This window comes from Hylaeus volcanicus, chromosome 3, assembly GCF_026283585.1.
Source record: "Hylaeus volcanicus isolate JK05 chromosome 3, UHH_iyHylVolc1.0_haploid, whole genome shotgun sequence".
Taxonomy (NCBI): domain Eukaryota; kingdom Metazoa; phylum Arthropoda; class Insecta; order Hymenoptera; family Colletidae; genus Hylaeus; species Hylaeus volcanicus.
In genome coordinates, this window is record NC_071978.1 from 11,577,752 (window position 1) to 11,602,290 (window position 24,539).

The window sequence follows — 24,539 nt, forward strand, 5'->3', positions numbered from 1 at the left end:
CGGAGGGATTTTCATTGTCTGCGTGATCTACACTGAGGAAGAAAGTATGGATTTAATTAGTTGAGAACATTTCCTGGTACAGACATGTCTGTCCACAAATTTTGTGCTAAAGGCCAGATTCTTTTTCTATTGTTCACCATTTCTACAAATATTGTTATTTGGTATTTAATATAAACCTAACCGAGGCCTAAGAACTCCCCTACTTCAATTAGAGAGTCCGTCGAAAAAGGCTTGTCATGTAATGGCTCCAATATTGCTAATTTCATTCAAAAAATTCTAAACAAAAATTATTTTCGCATCGTTCAATAAATGTATAATAAACCTTAGCAAACATATTTTCTGTTGACTCGATCGTTTTCGGAAAGGAATTGTTGATCATATATCTAATTTTCTCGCGTCTATTTTCACCTCGTTCTCTTAAAGCGACGAATTGGAGCGGAAGCGGGCCGCGACATAGGACCACCCAGTATAGTCCCTGGCACCTCATGGCTTTTGATTTCAGGAATTTTCTAGGCGTGCCTCGCGAGGAAACGGAGTCTGGGCGTGATTCGTGGTCGAACGGCGGTTGAGGGTGACTTTTCACGGCGACGACGGGAGAATACGTTAGATCAAAGGTCGGTAAACTTTCGGGGGAAGTGGGTCGATTTGCGACGATTTTCGGCTCCGTGACCCATCAAGCAATGTTGAGGAAATTTTATTGGCGGATAGTGAAAAAAGTTTAAACTATTTTTGCGGTCAAAACGTGGAAAATGTAATTAATTTGACTAAAATATTAGAATCCTTAATAATCTATGTATATAAAAGATATTCAATTTGCTATTCAATTTTTAAGCCTTACGTACCTAGATGAAAGTTTCGAATAAAAGTTTTAATAACCAAAGGATAAAATATTGAATAACCAAGGATAATGAATAAAAGCTTTGGTCCTTTATTTCTCAAATAAAAGTTACAATTTCCACCATATTCTACGTTAAATAGAAAAATGTACCTACTCCTCCGAAAATTCTAGATAAATGGAATTCATGTTTCCACTTCGCTGAATCAAACTTGGAAATCAAAACTTCCCATCGAACAAATTGCCACTCGAAACCCTTTGTTCATCCACGCATAAATCGCTGTGCTATCCCCTTGTAATTTTGCCTCTCGTTTTCAGTACAATACCGTCGACGAAATCGAGATAAGTAGAGTTCGACGTTTAACTCGTTCACACGCGAACGAATCGGGAATTGCGCACGAGGTAACGCGAAAGATCATCAATTTCGTTTCACGATTTTCGCGCGCCGACGGTTTCATTTCGAATAAAGTCATACTTACCTGCCCGTACAAGCGACTTGTTACCTGATGATATTTACGGTCGCATTGATAATTAGTTTAGCACGCAGTCAAATCGATGAATACGCGAGAGAATTGTTCGTGAAAGTCGCGCGACTACTTAATTAACGAGGAATGTTTGAATATGATATCGTCCTACGCATAACCGCGGTCAGCCACATTGTAGCTCCATTCCAATTAGTCTTCCAGCGTGACATTTGTATTCCTACCATTCAAAATACTTTTAATGATTCGAACGGGACAGGTGAATTAATTAACCAGGTAGTAGGTGAAGTTGTGAACAGGGAAATTAATTGCAAAATTGGGTAACTTTGGGGGCTGTATTTAAAATTAAAGGTCATAAGATAGGTTTAAAACAATATTAATTTAAGGAGAAAAAAATGAAAAATTGTCTTTTTTTTTAATCCAATGGAATTTAATTAAAATAATGGAATTCTATAAAGATACCATTGAAACATTAACTTTTGGTTGGAAACAAAGAGAGGGAATAAACCAGTAAAGTACACCATTTTTGCTGTTGATTGCACTTTCTTTGTTACTGGAAGAAATATAACTGCCAGCCAACAAATCCTTCAAGACTGCTTAAATAAACTTCAAAAGCTTGTTCTACAAACTAGTTACAAATTTTCCGGATGCAAAACAGTTACCGTTTTTTCAAACCAGAAAACAGACCAAAACCAACAGCTACAACTGCACCTAGACCAACACTAACTTATAATGACGAAAACGCCTAAAATCCTTGGTCTAAGCTTCGACAATAAACACACCTGGATCCAATTTTTAAAAAACCTCAGAAGATGAAATATATTAAAAGTCATCGCATCTAAGAATTGGGGAGCTGAATTTCAGATTTTCCACTGAGTCAATTGTTTAAAAAAAAAATTGTTGATTATACCTAAAATTTTTCCTGCCTCTCTTAAAATGGTATCAAAGTGGAATGTTGAAATTGAAATATAAAATGGCTCCCTGAGTCTGTGAAAGTCTTTCGAGGCGAGATCTTGTTTCCCTTGGCGCCGTTCCACCTTGAGAAAACTTCTTTTCCGTCTATTCTTTGGTCGTGTCAACGCAATCGCTATCCCCAGTCAAAGGATCTCACGATTATGGATCGGTAGTTATTCGCCACTGGCACTTGGTAAAAAAAATTCCACCGATATAATGCTCTCCTCTCTCCCTTCACCTCTGTCCCAACTATTTCGTATATACGCCAATTAAAAGTTTTCCCGATACCACGCTCGCTGAATACCGGGTGACTTGAGGGAAAAGTTGCAGAATTCAGAGGCGAGGGTAATAGTAGATACGAGCAGTTCGGTGTAACACACTTTTACCGATCGTTCGCGAAGCTTCACCTAATTCTTTCCACTTGAACTGTCCGGTTAACGTGGGCTCGATGGACTCTTCGTGCTCCAGTTAATTTTTTTGCATAAAGTATTTAGATCCCACGGATTTTGCTCGTGGAGTTCCACCTAATTTGCTCTGGAATTTTTCGTTTTTTGGCTACTCTGGTAACGTGGGTCGATTGGTCCCTTGCTGAGCGCCAATTAATCTTATGCATAAAATATTCAGTTCGTGTAGTTCAGTTCGTATACCTTAGTGGAGTTTTATTTAATTTCTTTTTTAGTACAAATGTTCAAGTGGGAGGGCCTTGATTTATTTTTTTTCAGAATATTTTGGTGTAGAATGTCTAGTTAATATAGTCACAAAATGCAACATGATGCAAGATAATACGACATGACACATATTCAGTTTACGTAGATGTCTGCCATATTTTATAGAATACCACTTTCTTCTTCAAATTTAAACTGTTCAGTTAAAAGAGCGACTCTTCATGAGGCTTGTGACTACTTTAACATGAAATATCCAGTTAAAATGGGTCAATCGATCCTTCCTTGAGCCCCAATTAAATTTTTTGCCTCAAATATGCAGTCCATATCGATCTACTTATCTTCCACAGAACTTCACCAAATTTCCTTTTGATCAAACAGCAAATCCATTCCACTATCCATGTTTCTTTCGAATTTCAAAAGTATCAAAAAAGACAACTAACCAAAATAGTTCGTCCTAGTCTTATTCATATCACACACACACATTCAATCCAACTAATCTTTTCTCCATTCTTCAAACTTCATATATTTTCTTTTCTGCCATTGAAAATCATAAGTTTATAAATCGCAACAAAAAAAATAGCAAAGCTAAGAACGTCTTAATCATACAAGCTCAAGTGTAGCATGGGTAATAACAGAGATGGGCAAAATCCTAGACTTCGAATAAATCTGAAGTTTGTCGATATGTTTGTCTCGTTTCCTTCTTTGGAAAATTTTCAAAAGAGGAAACGAGACGAACAGATCAGCAAACTTCAGATTTATTCGAAGCCTAGGGTTTTGCCCATCACTGGGTAATAGAGTATCTACGGTCTGCATACTTCCGATAAAACACAATTTCACTAGAATTGGCCGGACAAATCAAAATAAAACAACTCCATTCGCTGGCGAGCTATTTGAAACAAACAAATTGCTGCCCGACTGAAAATGCCTTTGTCAGCCACAGATGAATCGTGCCCGCACGATGTTTAAAATTTCCGCCCATTGTTTCATCCCGGTGACCAGACGACGATACGAGGATAAGTTGGGTTGACATTTAACGCGATGAAATGCGAGCGAATGGAATTGCACGGGGCACAAGGTGCAAGATCACCAATTTCGCTTCACAATTTCCCCACCGACCGTTACAGCCAGATGAAGTTAAGCTTACTTGCATAACTTGGCGGATACGCGTTTAAACGTGTCGCGAACGTGGTCGTATCCGATCGCGCAACACGTCAATCGAGCGAACTATGAATGTGCGCCAGTCGGAAATCATATATGAAGGGAGTTTCTCGTACGACGTCGTCAATAATGGAAAACTGACGACGAACTGACTATAGTTAGAGCTGTACTATTATTTTATTAATTTATGTTAGCATTGGGTTTGCTGGAGAATTGTGTATTTTAAGACTTTGGTGTTCTTACGTGTAGTGGAATTCTTAAATGGAGCTGGTGTTAATTAAAACTGGATTGAATTTTGTTAGGAATGCACAGAAATTAGTATGAGAGACTTTTATTGGGCGTAGATGTGCTTTATTAAAATTTGTTTCTAACGGTGAATTTAGTTTTTTTCATTAAATATATTTTCGAAAGGATCATACATGAAATTTTCTTTTCAAAGAAAAAATATAGCACAATTTTTTATAAAGTTTTCGTAAAAGTCTAACAAAAATGGACTTTTTCGAAAACTCTGAAGTTCTTTATACTTCCCCAGTTTCCTTTATGTTAGACTTTTCTCCTGGCGGTAGCAAAACTTTTCTAAAGGATGCTTTTAACAGGAATAAAAAATATCAGGATAAAGTGTACTAGTCCGTCATTATATTTCATATTTATTTCCGTGCATTTGACAACCACATAAAAGTATAAATTTAGAAACTAAAATACGTGAATCCAAAATTCATTTCGTATCTAGATTTTATAGTTATATTCAAGATGTTAAGTTTCTTTTTTTTTTTTATAAATTGTTGTAATCCCAAATTTAAGTACTTCCAATCGATAAATACTTAACCGACCAATCAGAAATTGTGTCCGAATAAAGTTTCTGCCGGTATAGCAAGCAAACTTTGGTTTTCTTCTGATAGCTCGTGGACTTCAACCAACACGTTCGCGGAGCCAAGGGGGTGTCAATGGGGTGTTTGAGGAATATCGATGTCGCGTGTTTCCAAAATTACCGCATTACCGTAGCCACGCCCTTTGACCTCTACCATTTTCTCCCATCGCCACGACGGAAGTTTTATTCTTCGTTCTGGAGCCAAAAACCATTGAACTAGATTTCGGAGGTCCCCCGCAACGAGGGCATTTTGGGAGCAATTAAACGGCTGGGAGAAATATACAGATTCGGTTTACGATCAATGGAAATGCCCAGCCGAGGCGTTGTCTCCCAAACCTAACCAGAGCCGCGCAATAATCATAATTACTGCTGTTATTTACAAGTGTTTATACTCGAAATACGAGTCCATCGTTTCATTTGAATTAGGAAGACAATTTTATTTACCGAAACCTTCGTAAATGCATTACATGAATAACAAAGAATATTTTCTTATTACAAATTTAGGAGAAAGTATTCTTTGTTTCCTATTACGAAAGACATTTTCTGTTTTTCTCTATATCATAAATTCTTCACGCACGTTAATTCAATAATTTCATTTCTAACGCTGTCAAGATGACTCTGAAATAAAGAGTCTCTCATCGTAAAGAATGCAATAAACATTGCTCGCGTGGGAGTTCGTTATTAGTGTTCACTGTTAATCATGATTCCTGATTACTCATACATAACCAGATTCAAATTTCCAGTCAGATTAGTCTTGCAACTGTTGATTTGTTTTTATAGAATTAGGAGATCTACATTTTCACGAAGATTTTCTCTAAAGAAATAATACGTTAGAATTTGTCTAATATACATTTACATTTACGAATAGGAAAGTGTAGAAACTCTTGTTTCATAAAATTAAAAATATTAATAGTGTACTTGCAAACTATATATACATGTCCTATACATAATACACGTGTACTGTATACAGATATACATAACATGATCACGGCCTGTGATAACTACGACACCATTTACCGTTATATTAGCATAACAGTGAAGGCTGCACCAGACAGAGCGACGATTGATTGGACTCTGGTCCCATTTCGTTTCCTGCTGTGATACACTTTCACAATATTCCGTTAGATTTCTACCCCTTCCGCTTCATCCCTAGTTTAAATAGCGTATCGATAGCCCGTCGTGTGCGAAACTCGAGGCGTATCGTTTCTATTGCGGACGAGAACCAGGCATCGGAATGGAAATGCGCCGGAAATACGATTAGTCCCGATTAATCATTCGCTGCGCCGGTTCATTAGGGGGTTACGCGACCGACGGTAAGGGAAAATGGGGATTGGTCGTTTATCCGTGGAAACGGAGCTGAGAAATGCTCGCCATCCCTGACGAGGACGCTAACAATATTTTCTATAGTTTCTGCGTTTATTTTCTCCAGTTCTCGACTGCAATCTTCATCGAATAAATAAAGATTATGGGAGCGATGGCTATTGGGAGCATTTTAATTCCGATTTATCATCGAGGGACGAGAATTTTCCATTTAAGTCTGTCTATCGATTTTTATTGGGTAAGATTAATGGTACTATTGTAAATATATTTGTTGATAACAGTTTAGAAGAATTGAATTGCGTACTTTATACCATAGTTCTCTTTAAATACAAACAAGGCGTTTTACAGATATTAAAAACGAATCGCTTTCAATATTCATCGTTCATCTCGATTTTTCCATTCGTCCCCTAGAGCGTTCAGTTCTTCATTTGATCGTTGAACGTTTCGATTCAATCCACGCTGCTCGTTCGTTGGATTTTCCATCTCGTCGGTTGTTTAATCGCTCTTAAGTAATTTTTTACTTGTTTTATCTACAGTGTTGACGTACGGGGTTTTTCATAATTTTTACTTGCCATTTCAGAATGAATTGTATGCAGAAAATTAATAGGAACGTTTACAATATTCATTTCATTTGATAGTGTTTTTAAAATGCCAGTCAGATTGGTCTTTTTATAAAAAAAATTAGGAAATCGACATTCCCTTGAACATTTCCTCTGAAGAAATGATGTTAGCGTAGAGAGTTTAATTTTATAAAATTGAAATAATTAATAGGTACTTACAAATTTATATATACATGTATACATATTGCACGTATATATAAATTCATGTATAACTATATTCATACACATTTATAAAATAACATTGTCCTCCTTTTTCGTTAGATTCTATTCGTTCTCTTCTTAAACTATTATTCGAATCATTGTACTTTTTTAAAATTATTTTCACACCACACCTCGAGATCTCTCTTTCACGCCACCCTGTACGTGAACAGAGTTACCGAAATCCGTCAACGTCAATTTAGAAAGTTGCGAAAAGGCTGTCTGGTTCCACTCTGAAAGGCGACAATGGAAGCTAAGTAGATTTGCTCGACCGTTGATCAGACGCGAAGTGGATCGAACCGAGCAGCGTTGAAGTAGTATGACCCGCGCTCTGATCAGACAAAGTCGCGCAGGTAGACTGGGACCGCGTTCGACCTGTTCGACGTGTACCCTGTGACGAATCGAGATGCATTTGAATTAATTCGGTGCAGCGTTACCACCAGCGAGCAATTCTGACGTCGACGGTAATTTATATCGCCTTCGCGAACCAGGAAACGGAAATCCACCGTCTCCCAGCTCGGAGACGACGATAGTTATCGCGAAACTTCTTTCAAAAGAGAAGAACAAATTCTTTCGAGTGATGAGTATACTGGGTGGGTCATGAATAAAGTGTACAACAATTTTGTTGAGGTACCCGAGAGAGCTAGGAGGTTCATTTGTTAAAAATCGAAGGGTTAATAATTTGATGGTATTTGGATATCTGTACTGGTTTAATAGATTTGCTAAATTTAAACTTTATTAATTTAAACTCTATCAATTTAAACTTTAATAATTTAAGAGATGTAATTTACTAAATTTAACTAATTTAATAGGTGTGTTAATTTAGTTTTATTGGCTTGAACTCTATTAATTTAGTGTTTTCTAATTTGAAACTAATCTGGAAACTAATCAAATTGAACTCGAAGGCTCCTGCGGTTTCAGCTTACCATCGAATTGAGAATTCATAAATGAATTTTACTTTAATAATTAATTACAGCTTGCAACACTTTATATGGCCCACTCTGTGTACCAAGCGTCGTGTAACAATACACGTGTATCATTTTTTAAAAACATTCTGGCCACTGACTCTGAACTCCATCATCCAGAGGTAACCTTTTCTAGTTTATGTTCCACGTCTGGTAACGAAGAGGGATCTTTGCGAAATATCAGTGACAAATCCAATGTCAACGGTTGGGAAACACGATCCTCGTGGAATATACTAGCAGAATACATCCCTCCTAGAGCCCGTTGTGAATAACTATGGAACTGGTGCACCTTTCACATATATCGGTTCGGGAGAAAATGGAATCGTAAATTTTTATGTAACATTCTGCAGTTTACGAGAAAAATTGGGAAAAAAGAGACAACATCGAATTGTGAACACCTAGAAGAATTTTACTTTTGTAACTAAATGTTATAAAAGTATGTTATAAACGATAAATTATTATTATTGTACAATAATTCTTTCCTGAATATTAATACACAACAGGCGAAAAGTTTGGGGTCGATAAATAAATCAAAACAAGTAGAAATATTTTAAGAATTTGGGAACACTTTCCAAAATATCCAAGGATATTTTATTTCTAAAGAAATTGATAAGTGAAATATTCTAAATCTTGAAAATTATTTTGCCAATACCAAGTACTGGTCGTTAAATTATTCTTTCATGGGAAAAAATTGCTTTTATAAAAGCAATTCGTGTTAACATCTGGTATGGTAACGATGGACCAGGAATAGAATTTATTAGGACGATCGATTTCGGTACGAATTAGCAAGTGATTCCAAAGATTTGGCCGACAGTATGTATGTAGAATAGAGCACCATGACACAGAGCCAAATCGGTCACAGAGATCCTTCTATCGAGAAACATCCCAGCATTTCCATGGCCAGTTGAACCAAGTTGAATGCCATTGAAAGTGTCTGGAGTCTGGACTAATCGCTCGTGTACTCGTCTTCGATAATCCGATCCACGGAAGTTCAAATGTTTGGGAAAATAATGAGGCCAGGACATTTCTGAGAGCTTTTGCCAATAATGGTTGCATAGTAGAGTCAAGAGAGGAAAATATAAATTATTAGTATGTATTTATACAACAGCTTGGTGGTTAATTAACTTTTATAGCAGAGATCCTTTTATGTCTTTCAATTTTGACAAGAAAAATTAAAAATGTCGAGTGTTCTGAATAGTCCTAATTCGATGGTGGACTTCTTAGATTTCGATAGAAATAGTAACAGAATTAAGAAAGATTTCTCTTTAACTCGAAGGGAAAGTTCAATGAAGCGTGGTGCAGATATAGAAACCGCAGACTCTGCAGTTACACTCTGTATATCTTTATGAAAGTAGTAGAAAAGTTACAAGAGCTATCTTCTTAACTTAGAGCAAAAGTTCGACGAAGTATGTGAGGGGAGATATGGGAGCATAGGCGTCGCAGTTACGCTCTGTAGATCTCTATAAAACTACTATCGAAATTATTGCGGATGTCCTCTTAAAGTACGGGGTAAATGGAACCCCCAGTAGTTGTTTCAGTTACGCTCTGTAGATGCCAACAAAAATGATAAAAAGACTCCTACAGATATCTCCTTAACGCACAACGGAGGTTCAATGAAGCATGAACCAGGGTAAATAGGTAGATATTTCAGTTACAGTCTGCAGATGTCAATAAAAATGATATAAAGATATCTTCTTAACGTGCAACAAAGATTCAATAAAGTTTATGACATCGAGTAAACAGGTAGACGAATCAGTTAGTCTGTAAATGCCAATAAAGATGGTACAAAGATATCTTCCCAACTAGGATTCAAACAAATCCCATACTAAATACTACACACCTACACTCTACGAATCCCTACAAAAATAGTATCAAAACAATCGTGGATATCTTTCCAACGCACATCGAATGTTCCACGAAATATGGCTGGCGCGTAACAGTGGTCCTCGAGCTGTAAATTCGGGTAGCCATAAAGATTGCCCTTGAGCGGTCCTCGCGACACGAGAGAAACTCCCCGGTCTTCCCCTCCACAAATTACATTTCACGTCAAAACGGTGACATTAATCATTACTTTATTCCATGCTCCATCATCGACCAGCCTTCCTCAGCAAACTTATCACTCGAATCCCCCATTCAAGGGCAATCTCTCCGTGTCTATCTTAAGCGTACCCGAAAGGTCAGCGACGAATTGGCGCGAGATCCTCGTGGAAGTAAAATATCACATCCCGAAGTATGAGATCCAGCGAACGATTAGGGAACAGGTACACACCTTGGTGTATTCAAACAAGATTCGTAGCACAGAGGGGACGTCTGGTGTTTGTGGCGGGCGAGAGTCGCCTCTGCGAGTCGGGGGCCCCCAGGTGTCGGAGTGGCTGCTCGTTGGTGGGTCCAAGTCTCTTTGGAGGGGTAGGACCACTCGATCCCACCGAGTGAAACGCGATTTTTTCGTTTGTCAATGTGGTATGCTAGTGCGTTTGGCGGCCTGCGCGCGTTCCTTTCGGAACGAGGCGAACGCGGGTGGTACGCGGTGCCGACTGAACGTCCCCGGCGTCCGCCAGAATGTTGCCGCTTGTCTAATAACGGCGGCGAGAAGCAGCGGGCTGCGCCGAGAGCGGTTGCCACGGCTCACGACAGAGAAACCGCGGGAAGGACAGGGAAAGACCGACTGGGGGGAATGCACGCAGGATCGAGCGAGAGCGGACCTGGAACGGTCTCCGGGAGGGGCGGTTGGGGAAAGGAGAGGGCAGAGGGTGCGTGGAGCTGGTGAATCCAGGAGGAACAGGGATGGAAACAGGAGCGCTAGGGAGGGTTGGGTCATGTAACGCCCAGTAGCGTGCGACGAATGGAAACGGGCTTGCGATTCTTCGACGAGAGATCTCTTTTGGGTTCGACGTCGAATAGGACGGATTCGGGGCGCAGACTTAATGAACTTTCTTGTTGGTAGTTGTTTAGGAGTTGTAATTAAATCGAAGTCGAGTTTAGGAAGGTTGTTTGAATAGGAATATCACTCTGGGGTTGAGGAGTAACGTGTGAGAATTTTGTTGAAAATTGAGTGTTATTGGCGGCTGGTAGATATAAGTTGTTATGCCAAATTTCGTCAAATTCTGATAGACCAGTTCCGAGATACGAGAGAAAACAGGTTGACGTATGTACTGTCCACGCGCGAGAAGAATGGAACTGGTCATGATCGTATGTTCTACCACACTTTATACAAATTGTGAGACTATAAATGCGAAACCCTGTAAGTAGATAAAGCGATCTCTTAATTCCGAATTTTGAATTAGTTGCGATATCTAGAGGTCGTGGATAGTAGCATTCATCTCGCGCGCAGACAGTACATACATATCATGTTACTGCATCAAAGTCGTCATACTAAACTCCACGAATTTCTGGTAAACCACTAAATTGAATTAGTGTATTTAAATGTTTGTTTCGTGGAAATTAGACGTATCGCCTCTAATAGTATTAAGGGAAGGAATGTGTGAGGCTCCTCAGCTTCGATAGACGAAGACAGGGACACGAAGCAGGAGGGTTGGGTCGTATAACACCCAGTAGCGTGAGATGGATGGAAACGGCAGCGATTCTATGACGCGAGGGTCGCAGAGAAAGGAACCCTAGGCTGAGACGGCGTAGAGAATCGAACAGGGAGGGACCCAGTAATGAGAGTGTTATGTTCCTAGTAACCTCCACCCTGCCCACATATTTTATTTCAAAGTCGATAAGTCGTGAAGAGCGTCGATAGAGCAATCGATTTCTCGACGTGCATTATCGACAACCTGCATGCATAATTTATACCCACGACGCTTGGAAAGAAACTGAGAGAGAGTTTCATTTGACAACTTGGAGTTGTGGATGTTTTTTGGGTGTTCCTGTTGATCCAATCACACTTTGTGTTGATAATTTATGGTACATAGGATTGGTAGAAACGTATTTAATTTGGAAACATTAGGGAGGTGAAAAACAGGGGCAGCGTGTTGTGCGCGAGGTAGATGCGCAGATTTAGTTCCCGCGCAGAATTGGTTCCTGCGCATCTACCTCGCGCACAACGCGGTCCTTGTTTCTTAGCTGGCAACGCTGGTGCTTCCATAATGTCGAGATAAGCCTTCCATCCTTCATTGCCCAATAAAATAATACTTTCATATTTGAAATACTTTTCAAAGTCTCCTATTATAAGCTATCAACCAATTCAGATTCTATAAAAAATGAAGCATCTATTTTGCAATTAGTGTTCAACGCAAATAGATGTCTATTTAATAGCAACGTCCACGGAATAAAATGAAAAGAATTGGATAACAAGCTCAACTTTCCTCGCCGCCATTTTCTGTTAACACGAGCGAATTTCCAGCAGTAGCTGCAAGTTACAGAATTGGGCCAACGAAAAATTGGTTTGCGGAAAGTTGTAGTTTCGAGCGCTAAAGTATGGTCGGTACACACGATACGTCACGCGCGGACCGAATGCATCATTCGCTGCTTTCGTGTCTTTACACCGAAACTATTATGTACTGCACCCTATTCGCGGTTCCCAGGAAACACGTAGGGATATGTCAGCGACTGCAAATGTCGGGTAGAGCAGAGAATTTTTCTTGGGGACGTGTCGAAATCCTTCGAGTATATCAGGCTTTTCTAAACTTTCCAGAACCCTGCAATTCTTGGAAACTAGACTCCCAGTTGTAATGACAAGAATGATAAGTATGTCTTTACTTAAATTATTCACATTCTTTCAAAGAAACTCAGGTACTTGTGACATTATGCAGTATGGGGATTAGAAGATTGAAATCGGCGAGATATGGATTTATTACAAGAAAATAATTCAACTACGACATTTTTAACAAGTGGGATTAGTTTCTATAACCAATATTCCATAAACGATCATTTTTGGAAAAGAAATTCAATTTTTTTTTTAAAATTGGAACTTCCCATTCGTTACTCGTCACTAAAACAATAATATACCCAACTCTGCTATATAATTAAAGCATAAATTGCCACAGCATCCCTCCTCCCAATAAATACCGTAATTATGCGCATCACAGTGTACCCGATACCCCTGATATCCCCCCTCCCATAATGGAAGCATTGCAAATTGGAAAAAGAATAAAAAGAGAAGCGATTCGAAGCTGCGGGGTCACTGTGGAGGATGGGGGATGAGGGAGAGAAAGTGTTTGGTCGAGAGCTGTGGAAAGGGAAGAATAAAATGGAAAGAAGGGGAGAGATTCTGGAGAAGGGGGCTTGTTGATAGAACGGGCGAGTTGGAGATAGCGAGAAGGAGGGGGAAGTGATAGTGTCGAAAGAGGATGAACGGAAATACCGTGTAACACACGATGCGCGTGATACCTGCGAGCAAGAAGGAGGGATCAAGTTGAGGTAGCGTCGAAGAGGTCGACGAAGAACGATAGATCTCTGCTGGGACGTTTTAGGGGTGTCCATGGCACGCCAGGGGCGAGTGAGAAGCAACGGGGTTGGTGGAAGGGAAACGGCGGATCCCCCGTGAAGCTGAAACGGAAAGCCGAGAGTAAAAGTAAGGAAGGAAACGGGATAGTGATACTAAGCTGACGCCAATAGCGGCGCCACGTGAGAGAAGGACAGACATAAACGAGATGGAGAGGGTTGGAATAGCGAGGGAGACGCGAGGATCCTCCAGGGGTGGCAGATGGAACTGGGAAACGGGGAAAATCCGAGGGAGGGCGACGGTTGGATGAACCGGAGAGGGACAGAAGGCGATGCCGAGGGAAAGAAAAAGCCAGGGGATGAATAAGAGATAAATAAGGACGAGCTGCGAGGCCCTGACGTAAATAAAGGGCGACGGAGACGATACGAATCGCTGAGGAAAAGCTGTGCACCGAAGGGGAAAATATGGAAGACGCGACGCTGGAATAACAACGCCTCTGTGTAAAAAAAGAATGCTGATGAATGTTTGCGACGGAATCACCGGGGAGGGAATGCAAGAGGGAATCCCCGGGAATAAATGCGAGCACCAGGGAAGGGATGCACAGCGGATGAAAAAGTAAAACTGACGAAACGGAAGAGAAGGAAAGGAGTAATGTGAAAAATTGGTATCGCGGGAATCGAACGAATAATAAGCGCAGGGATTGCTCGTACAAACGGACATGTGTGTAGGTGTGTTGGGGTGAGTCACCCCGGGACAGACGAGTCTGACGCGTTTCTGCGTTGTTTTCGATGCTATGAAACTGATCAAAGGACGAACAGGTTTTACTAGAAGGGGCGAATCGTATGACGCGGATTCTCTTTGTCCTTTTATCGAGGTTGAGGCTTTCGAGACTGTCACGAACAGTTGACCTCGCGTGATTCCGATACCTATTGTTTAGGCACATGTTTTGTGAGGATGTGAATATTGTGGGATGCAAGCAATTTGTAATTTTTTAGGTCAAGGTGGGTGTAGAAAATTTAATTTTCAATTTATATTTTGTTTTTTCGTTGTTTTATTTTTTTTCTTCGTTGTTGGATATTAAAATATAAAAGGAGATTTAAGAGAATGTGACAAGTAACATACAGATTCACGACAGGATTAAATTTTATTATATATAAAATTCTTCAATTTTTCATGTCAGGTTTCGATAATCTAGTTTTCAATTTATATTTCGTTATTTAACAACGATCCTGAAAGTAAATATTTGTTTTTCCACTTTAGAATGTGAGGGAAATGAGGACAATTTTCTATATGAAAACATAAAGGGATTTAAATATACATTCACAAACATAATTGGATATGTAATAATGTTCCTGATAATGAACGATTATTTTTCATTTTAAGGTATAAATAAACTAAGAAGAATTTTAAATATAAAAATGTAGAAGCGTAGAGTTTGTCACAAGTATGCACGTATTCGCAACAGGATCGAATTATGTATAAAATTCGAAGAAAACTCCAAATTTATTATGAAAATATGTGTACGTGATACGAATACTGGTTAAAATTCCATCTCCGTTTCGAATAGAGCTCTAGCACTTCAGATTCCAATCGTGGTCGGTTTACCTCGTGCATCGGACAAATTAAACGAGGTAGTAGAGGAACCCATAAAAGGCCCAGGAATCGTAAAAGTTGGACAAATTGCAGACGAAGTAAAGTTGGTTATAAAAAAAAGCAGGAAAATGGAATGGAAATAAAAAGAGGGTAGTATCAATTCGAGCAATGAAACAGTCGTGAGGAAACGTGCGCGATTCGGTTCTGACCGGTTGCCGAGCGAAGAATAAGGGGGTGGTGAGCCAACGAAGGAAGGGAATCGAGCAAGGACAATACCAAAGAAAAGGATGAATATCGATGTGGAGTCAATGTCATCTCTTGGATCGTCCTGACGACCGTATAGATTTTTCTAACGTCCCGAGCCAAGGGATACTTTCAAACGAAGGCTCTGCCAACTACCGGTCTATTACGCGTGACGTCAAACCTGGAACTCATACTTCCTGGGATTATGGGTTTATCCTTGACGTTTGGTACAGGAAGGGCTAAAAGTCTGACGTTCTAGTAGATGTCAATGTGGTATGAGCATATAAGGAAAGATAAAAAAGTGGCGAGACGTAGAGAAATATGGCACAAAAAATATTAACTATTAAAGTTCTGATTTTAGTGTCCATTTTATAAATATTTCTACGACTGTGTTACTTCAATCGTGGTTTATGTAAATTCTTGTCTTAACATCTTAAATTAATGGTTTTGTTAGAATTTTATATATAATTTAATCCTATTGTATGTATTACTTGACACATTGTGTCGTATAAAATTCTGGATTCTGTAGAAAGTAAATAGGAGATGAATGTTGAAATAATTTTGTTCAGTTTTATCTACATTTCAGTTTCTATTTATAATGTAGCTTAGTTAATGCAATCTACGATTTTCTCCCATAACATTCATCCTAAAAAAATATCTCAGTCTGAAAGCAGTGTTCGAGATATACCCGAATATATCTGCGCCTGACTGTAAGCCCTTTCCAGCAGATACCAAAGGTATATAACCATCGATTTTGACTGGGACAATTTTACGAACTCTTTTTTTTTCTTTCTTTTTTTTTTTAACAAAACATTTTCACGGATCGTCAAATCTCCACTCTATTCGTGCGTCTCTCTCGCTTTCCGTTCTCCATTTTTTACCCTCGGATTACCATGCGAGGATTTGAAAGGCTTCCGACGTAGTGCTTCGCATTTTCAAGGGAAAACGAGAGCATCGGAGATTTTTAGTTCACGGACACTCATTATTGGGCATTACCGGGGAAACTTGGGCTACGAGTCGAGCGAATTTTAATATTTATCGCTGGTCGTTTTCCTGGACCCGCCAACTGCCAATTCCGGGTACAATATCTGTAGATGGATCGAGAACACGTGTCGACAATGCGAAATTTTTCTTTGAAAAGAAAAGAAAAAGAACGGTAATTCGAAAGTTCATTGAATTGTCGTTAGTATCTAGGGAAAGATTTTACATATTTTGTAAGAGATTTGACACCGCCTGGCAATTTGCATTAATGGTATGTAAAGTGCTTTATACATTTTAATCTCTCTACTAAATGTGAGGACTTGAAACCTCTCGGGATAATTGTTAAATCCACGTCGAAATATATGGTACCTGCCGTTTATACAAAACAGAAAACAAATCGACATAATTAATATTTATTTCGTAGGAAGTAGGTCGCGTTGTTCTCATCCACCAATAATCTATTCATTCAATTACTTAACAATTACTTCAATTATTTAACATTAATACCAGAAAGCAAAAAATTCATATTATTAGAAGAAATTAATATTGTAGATAATACTAAATAATATTTACCTTCAATAATTTCATGAAAAACACGCGTTTCAAGAAACACAAGCTATTTTAATTCCAACAATTGTGCTCGCAGAGCTACGTGGAGTAGATTGAAGTTTGAAGTTGCATTGCAAACAAGTCTTGCATGAAACCGTTTGCCCAATGGGAAATGCACGTTGCCCGAGGGTCCGCGCCAGTGAAAGCGCAAGCAAAGATCGGATACAGATGCCAGGAAAGTTCTTCCGCGTGATCCAAAACTGCTTTCGCCTCAAAGCGAGAGATTTATCATATTCGTTTCTGTTCCATATCCCAGAGCCATCCTAATAAGAATTCGTGATCGAATCCCGTCTGGCCCCTCAAAGGCCTGCGTTTGAAACCGATCGACCGACGAATTCTGATGCTTTTCGGCGGAGAGATGTCTGCAAAATATTGAAACGAATACGCCATCCATTGATGTGTTTCACTATGTTCGTTTAAATCGTACAAAGCATCAGAGAAAAACATTGCATAAATTTAACAAAGATTCTTAATCCTTTGCACTCCAGGCTTTTTTTCTGCTATCTATCAGCAACTCGAGATGCTTTCTTAGCATTTTATTGTCACGAATGTTAAGCTTAGATTAACTTCGAAAATGAGATCCTTAATTTGAGATTTGAGAATTAGGTCACCTTTGTCTCAACGACAATCATGTTATTGACATTTCGAGTTCCACGAAATTAAACCTAAAGAAAACCTAATGGTGACTGAGAGTCACCTCTCGAGTGCAAAGGGTTAAATGCATACATGTTCAGGTTTTTTCGTCACGACATTAAAATTATTCAGGCTCTAATTTTCTCACTATTGTACGGACATCTGTTTACGATGCGCACAATCCAAATTTCGCCTCCAATATATATTCATGCGGATGATTAGACATAACGCCTCGAAGCGATGGCCAACGCGTCATGTTGTTCCATAAACATGTATGAGATTTAGGCGAGTGAAAATGCAAATAACAGGGATACAGTCGAGGAAACGACAAATCTTCGCGAAGGTACACGAGCCCTTTCACTTGTTACGAAAGTATAAACTGAAATCGCAGAACGATTTGCACGTCAGACTTCAATTTCACAGAAAACGAGTTTCCCCACACTCGATATTCAATTCCTTCCGTTTCTATTCGATCTATAGAAGTGCAGTTTAGCTTACGACGATGCATCTAGCACATTATCAAAGTAATTTCGTACTCTTTGATGCGAGTTAACACAACTTCCCTCATTACCTAACAAATTGTGGGGAATCGCGCTACTTGTTGATGCATACAATAACAGGCTTGTCGAATTTTGGGATGAGTTCCATCTAGCATGCTAATAATTTGTCTATCGTGTAAATACGGATACGCTGTCCAAAGTCAAACTTGGATTCATTAACATGAATTAAGGTCAGAATGAGGAATCAATGAATACGTTCATAGAAGTCCATATTTGAATTCCATGGACGTTCCACGCGAAAGAATTCGAGTAATTATGACTTTTATTACGTTGATGCATACCCAATGTTTTTTATTTCTCGAATCTGCAAGAACTTCTGTCGAAGTTATTTCATTTTCGCATGGACGTTCTTGGGCGAATTCTTAACATAAATTCTTATCGACTTGGAAAGTTGAAATCAGTTCCAAACTCGTTCAAATCATTTATTTTATTGTTGGTTCCTGTACAATGTCACTTGTTCTATACTTTGTTTACATATAGTGTATAGATCGAGTGAAGTTGCCAGGACTTCTTTAGGTTGATTGACTGCATCTTTGGGTCACGACTTTTTTTGCAGCGTGGTTCAGCCAAGAACCGAAGGAGGGCGACAGCGTCTCGAAACAACCGAGACTGGCGTTCGAATAGATTTAGTAGAGGCTAGGTACTCTGAACAAGTTGTAGGGTTGTGTGAAACGATTTATTCCAGTCGCAATTTTTGTGAATTTTATGTTTGCTCCTAACACAACATTTTCAATATTTTGGAGACCAATTAACAACACCATCACATCAAACTCCACGGCAAATTTTCAAAATAATTGCCAAATTTCCAAATTTCAAGTTCACTTTATTGAGCACATAATATTACGATTATTAGTATTAATATAAACATTTTTGTGAATTTTATGTTTGCTCCTAACACAAAATTTTCAATATTTCGGAGATCAATTAACAACATCATCATACCAAACTCACGGCAATTTTTCAAAATAATTACCAAATTTCCAAATTTCAAGTACACTCTATTGGGCACATAATATTACGAATATCAATTGTTATGTTATACCTACTTACCCTACTGCTTACCACTTACCTCAATCTCCCATACTTCTTGTACCCCCATCAAACCCTCCTTGCGAGAGTAGATACTGATAATACCAGCCATCTAGCGGCGATCTCAAGAACTTCCACCACGTACCTACTAGAATACGCATAACTGTCCTATTTCCACGCATAAACGCTCACGACGATGTTTCCGCGAGCAAATTCCACTTGGGAAACTGCCAGTAGACGAACCCAATCTCTTTACCAACTTATTCTACCCCCATCAGTGTCCAGGAAAATTTCTCGGTTCGCGTCCACCGTGGAAAACAGATTTTGCCAGCTACTGGTTCGCGCGCCCTTCCTTATCTAAATAATTAATCATCAGGCTCGTTTTATCGCGTTTGCTCGATCTCTCGCGGGCTAGTTACCGCGAACTTGTAAATTATAGCAGTTCCCGGCTTCGTCTTGGGCCACGTGGAATCCTCCAACCGTGTTCGGGGAAATGTCGGGCAGGAAGCAGGTGTAGTAGAGCAGGCTGCCAGCAGGACGATGGAGGTTCTTAATACAGCGTGTCATAAATATACCGACTTCCAAAGTTTCGATATTCGCAGACCTACGTGAAGAATCATGGCATTATGGGAAAATTTAGTTTTGTTTACAGTACTATTTTGGGTGTATAGCTTTTTTTTTGATAAACGTAGAATTAGTTAGGTATTAAGAGGAATTAGTTTGAAAGGGAGTTTGTTTTAACTATAACAGACACGTTTGTCTAACATGCAATTAGTTTTCACAATAATTTGAATGAGAATTTGTTCCACACTCGTTCCATTAATCAAAATATACAATTTTGTGTTGAAATTCATTTCGCCTCCACTACGAATACAAAACGAAATTTCACTGTAATCTCTTGCAGGAAATTGAGAATATACAATCATCGGGAGTTGGTATATTTATAATACGTAGCGTACGAGATGCGTTATTCAGATCTTGGATCGATTTAGGAATGTATTCCGAGCCCGAGGTAAATATAGGGGTGAAATCTGGGAAACACGGCCTTTTCGGAGAGGATAGAGCTACCCCGAGTATTCCGATTAGCGTCAACCCTTGCAGGACCAGAACGAGGTCGCGGATGCTAACCTTTAACTTTGGTCTTGATATTCGTCTAATTTAATCCTGGGCGCAGGTCAATTGCGGATTAAGTCGAAGATCGTCCCTACCATAATTGGGAAGCTTATTCCCAAAGTGTCTTGAATCCACGAAATACTCTAAGAAAAACACGATTTTTTTATTGTGCGAAGAATATTAATTTTAGCATTTGATCACTGTATATATAGACACTGGATCCTGTTCGGAATCGAGATATTTCAAAAGCACCGTTTTAATGAATTATCTGATTATTAGATTTTAAACAGGTATTATTTAGAGGGAATCATTCAAACGTCTATTTCGATGGCTTCCATTCGAAATTCACCCAGCACTGGGTGCATAGCAACGTGTTCTATATTTGCACACACTTATGGTCCGCATATACGTTCCTCGGTTCTCTGTAATCAAATTTTGACGGCTAATTAACGAGTTAAATGCACGGAAAGGTCTTCCCAGTATGGGAATCGTTAATGTATTATAATGACGTTAAATCTGTCCAATTATTAATGCCAGTATTTTATACAGGGTGCTCTCGAACGTATGCATGATCACATAAATAAATTAATAATGCAATTCTTGATACGCTGCTGAAATCATTTAAAATACGTAAAAATATGTATTCAACTGTATTTCAGAAATTAATTATACTTCTATTTATGATTGTTATATTTTCATTGTCGAAACAGTATTAACCATATCAACTAAAAGAATTTTTATTTGCACAATTTTAATATTCTGTACATTCAATTACATCATTTTAATCGTTTTCAGCACTGTAATTTGTTTACTAATGATTTATTTAGAGTACTTGACCTACAAATTAAAGATCTGAATCACTGATCGCTTTTTAAAAGATTATTTCATGCATGTTCCTCCATCGTGGCTTCTGCTTCTTTCATTGAATTTTCAGATGTAGATAAAGGGTGCTACTCGGAGAAGCTCTCATAACTGTCGGAGTTACGACCCCTAACGTAATTAGAGAATGTACTTGGTGCCCAGAGTAACGATTAGAACCCTCTACTCTCGAAGATCCTCAAGGGATAACTGGATCTCTGGGATTTCTAGTTGCCATTTTCAATGCATACACTCATACCTTCTGATTTTGTCACTTTGTAACAGTTGCTCCTTTTCTTTTATTATTGTGATATAAATCTATCAACGAGTACAGTATTATTTTGCTGTAACTCTTTTTTCAATTTGCAATTTGAGATTCCACTTATTATTCATGTCTTTTATCGAAAAATTGTTGAAGGATGGTTGCGTGATTTTCACATTATGAAATGTTTACGAATGGTGATTAAATATCGCCGAGATAATACAAAACAAAAATATAAATATTGACAATCCGACTACATCGAGATTAATCCAGTATCCTCGATACTTCCCGATCGACGGGATATACCGAAATTGAATTTTTTTTATCAAATGTGCATGGAGAGATTGCTTACATTTCGAACTCGTAAAAGTTAAACAATGAAATGTAAAATCCCATCGCCATTTATTTCATCCATGTTCACGTTTCATGATATTGGGAATGTTTTTCTGAAATTTTCTCGTGGACTCGAATAACGGGACAACTAGTTGAAATGAAAAAAAAAAACAAAATCTACACTTCTTTAATATTTCCATAATAGAAATTATTCCATTAAACTAAGTTTTAAATTTCTTACATAATGGAGTAGCTCTATTATAGAATAAGTATTGATGATTTTATTTTATTTTCACCGTACCTTATTTTTTATTCTTGTACTTATTGGGCGTATTTTTAATATCTATTTCATTTTGTATATTGTTTATTGATACTCTTGGGGTTACATCTTTACATCTTTACATTTCTACTCCCTTCTTTTCCTTTCACACTCTATTTTTCCTTCTTTCTTTCACTTCCACATTCACTAACTCAATCATATCTATTTAATTTTTTCATTCCTTTTAAATTCAGCACAAAATTTCTTATGAATCCTTCTGCTATTCTTATGATCTTAAATATTTGCACAGTAAAATTAATCGAGAGAAGAACTCTTCTAACCAAGAACGAAACATTTACTCAACCACAAAGTAAGAATCCTTTTAAATTCAGCACAAAATTTCTTATGAATTCTTCTGCTATTCTTATGATCTTAAATATTTGCACAGTAAAATTAATCGAGAGAAGAACTCTTCTAACCAAGAACGAAACATTTACTCAACCACAAAGTAAGAATCCTTTGAGGAATCGGCATCATACATAAACGGAGGAGTAATTCTTGTGAACGATTTCCTGGAACAGAGTTTCCGCGCCAATAAAAACTCTTAAGTACACGTATACGGGGCCAGTAACTTTCTTATTACACGTTGGCCGCGAAACGATAAAAAAAAGAATTTCTCCCTTGTCTCGAACTTGGCCGCGATCGAACTCGTAAAGACAAACTGGGAAGTTTGGAAGCGAACTCAACGTTTCTATTACTTTTCGGTCAAAACTGCTGATGGCTGGCGCCTCCGTCAACTTTTTGACACTCCTAATACTCGCCATTGGAGGACGGTAAAAAATTAAATTACGTCGCATCACGAGCAGGGAGTTGGGTATGCACTCGGCCTTGATTCCACGTCGCGAGGGATGGGGGATAATTGAAGAAGTTGCGCGGCAAACGTTTTTCATGGGGTGTCGCCGACATTCAGACAGCGGCCATGATCAATTCGCCACTGGGTGGTCGTAATTACACACGGTTGGGGCTTTCGAGAAGGACGCGGAGTTCGTGTGAGATTTCTCAGGTGGATTAGACGAAATTTCTAAAGTAAGAGTCAGAATCTCTTGCTTTATTTGATTAAGTTTAGAAATTAATTCTATTCTCAAAATAAACTCATTATTAAATGGAGAACGTGTTATTGTAAAATCAAATATGGAAAGAATCTGCGTGTTTCTTGGCCATATTTTTATTTAATTTAGAGTTATAAATAATTAAATGCAGAGACACAGAATTAATTTCTCCATCTGATAATTGTCCATTACACTTGTACATGCATTGTCCATCAGGTTGAGACTTGGGTTTTGTTCAATCAGGGATGAAGTCGTCAAGAATCTGTTTCTAAAAGAGTTGTTTGCTTCAAAGGGAAAAATAATATGCAGTAAATAATTTTGATGTAAGTCGAATGCTAGGGGAAATTTATAACTAATTTAGATAGAGCCTGATATACATCGATTTGTTTGGAAGAATTCCTGGACCCATCATACAAGACCACTTGTAGTAATATAAAATAGATTTATTTTAATAGTGATTAGCTTGATGACTTGCTACCAGAAGGTTGACAACAAAATGACGTGTAAATATTCAGTTACAAACGATTGAAAGGCACATTAACTTCTAGCCCTAGTGCATAATGCCCCTCGATGCAATGGCACTCCGAAAAAATTGTTCTCCCTCGTTTAAAGTGCATTTACGAGGGAAATAAAGTGGACGACGTCGTAGCTCGAGTAACGGCGAAACGGGCACACCAGGCGAGGAACCACGTCGATGTCAAAGTAAATTCCTGCGTCGCGACGGTGCAAACACAGTATGGAAATGAAGCTCATGAACAGAAGAGGCGAACGCAAAGTGGGGGTGGAGAATGAAATAATCGTTTGAACTTGCAACACCGTCGCGACGAAGACCGTGTCATTGATTCTATAACGAAGAAATCGATGACTCCTCCTGACGTCCGCGTAATGTAAATGCAGCGTGGCCAGTCGAGCAATTAACCGTGTCCGAGGGATTTTTCCATGAAGCGAGGTAGTTCGTCTGCGAGGATCAATCCTATATTCGATAAATGTCCAGCCAGAACTCGCCAATCAATCGGTATCAAGGGTGTCAATTAAATAATTTCGTTCAATACCCTCCGATGGTTTGGGATCGCTTCGTATCGCAATTAAATTGAAACGAAAGTTAGCCATGGAAAATAGTTCAAACAGAGGCGATATTGAAATTAATTTCTCCGCAATTTCTCTGTTTTTCCTGCCAACCGACCAGCCGTAATTAAATCGCCGACGAATTAAGATTCAAGGCGGCGAGAAGCGCCGCTGGTAAGCGTTGAACATCAAAGTTAACTTTCCACGTTTATCTGTCGCGTTTGCCGAAGGCTTTTTAAATTTTTAATTCGTTGGGCTCGTTGAATTCGCGCAAAGTTGCGTGAGGAGAATCAAAATTAATTTTCTGGGGTCCATTTGTTCCATTCAGGAAGGTGTACATCTATTTTTTGAGGAATTGAGAAAGAGAATTGGTTAAAAGGAAGATCATTAAACTTTACTTTAATTAGATTACTTTGAAATTGTTATCACGTACGTTTCGAA

General features: G+C 38.7%; 2 protein-coding genes across 4 annotated transcripts in view; one reads left to right on the top strand and one right to left on the bottom strand.

The window, feature by feature from the left end:
- The window catches only part of LOC128874143 (uncharacterized), a 29,474-nt gene extending 18,880 nt beyond the window's left edge, over positions 1–10,594 (bottom strand). For all 3 annotated transcript variants that reach the window (XM_054118527.1, XM_054118526.1, XM_054118528.1), the window contains exon 1: positions 10,335–10,594. The gene's annotated coding sequence lies outside the window, so the exon portion shown is untranslated. The remainder of the gene's footprint in view (positions 1–10,334) is intronic.
- The window catches only part of LOC128874141 (uncharacterized), a 109,121-nt gene continuing 85,051 nt past the window's right edge, over positions 470–24,539 (top strand). Inside the window, exon 1 of the mRNA XM_054118524.1 lies at positions 470–614. The gene's annotated coding sequence lies outside the window, so the exon portion shown is untranslated. The remainder of the gene's footprint in view (positions 615–24,539) is intronic.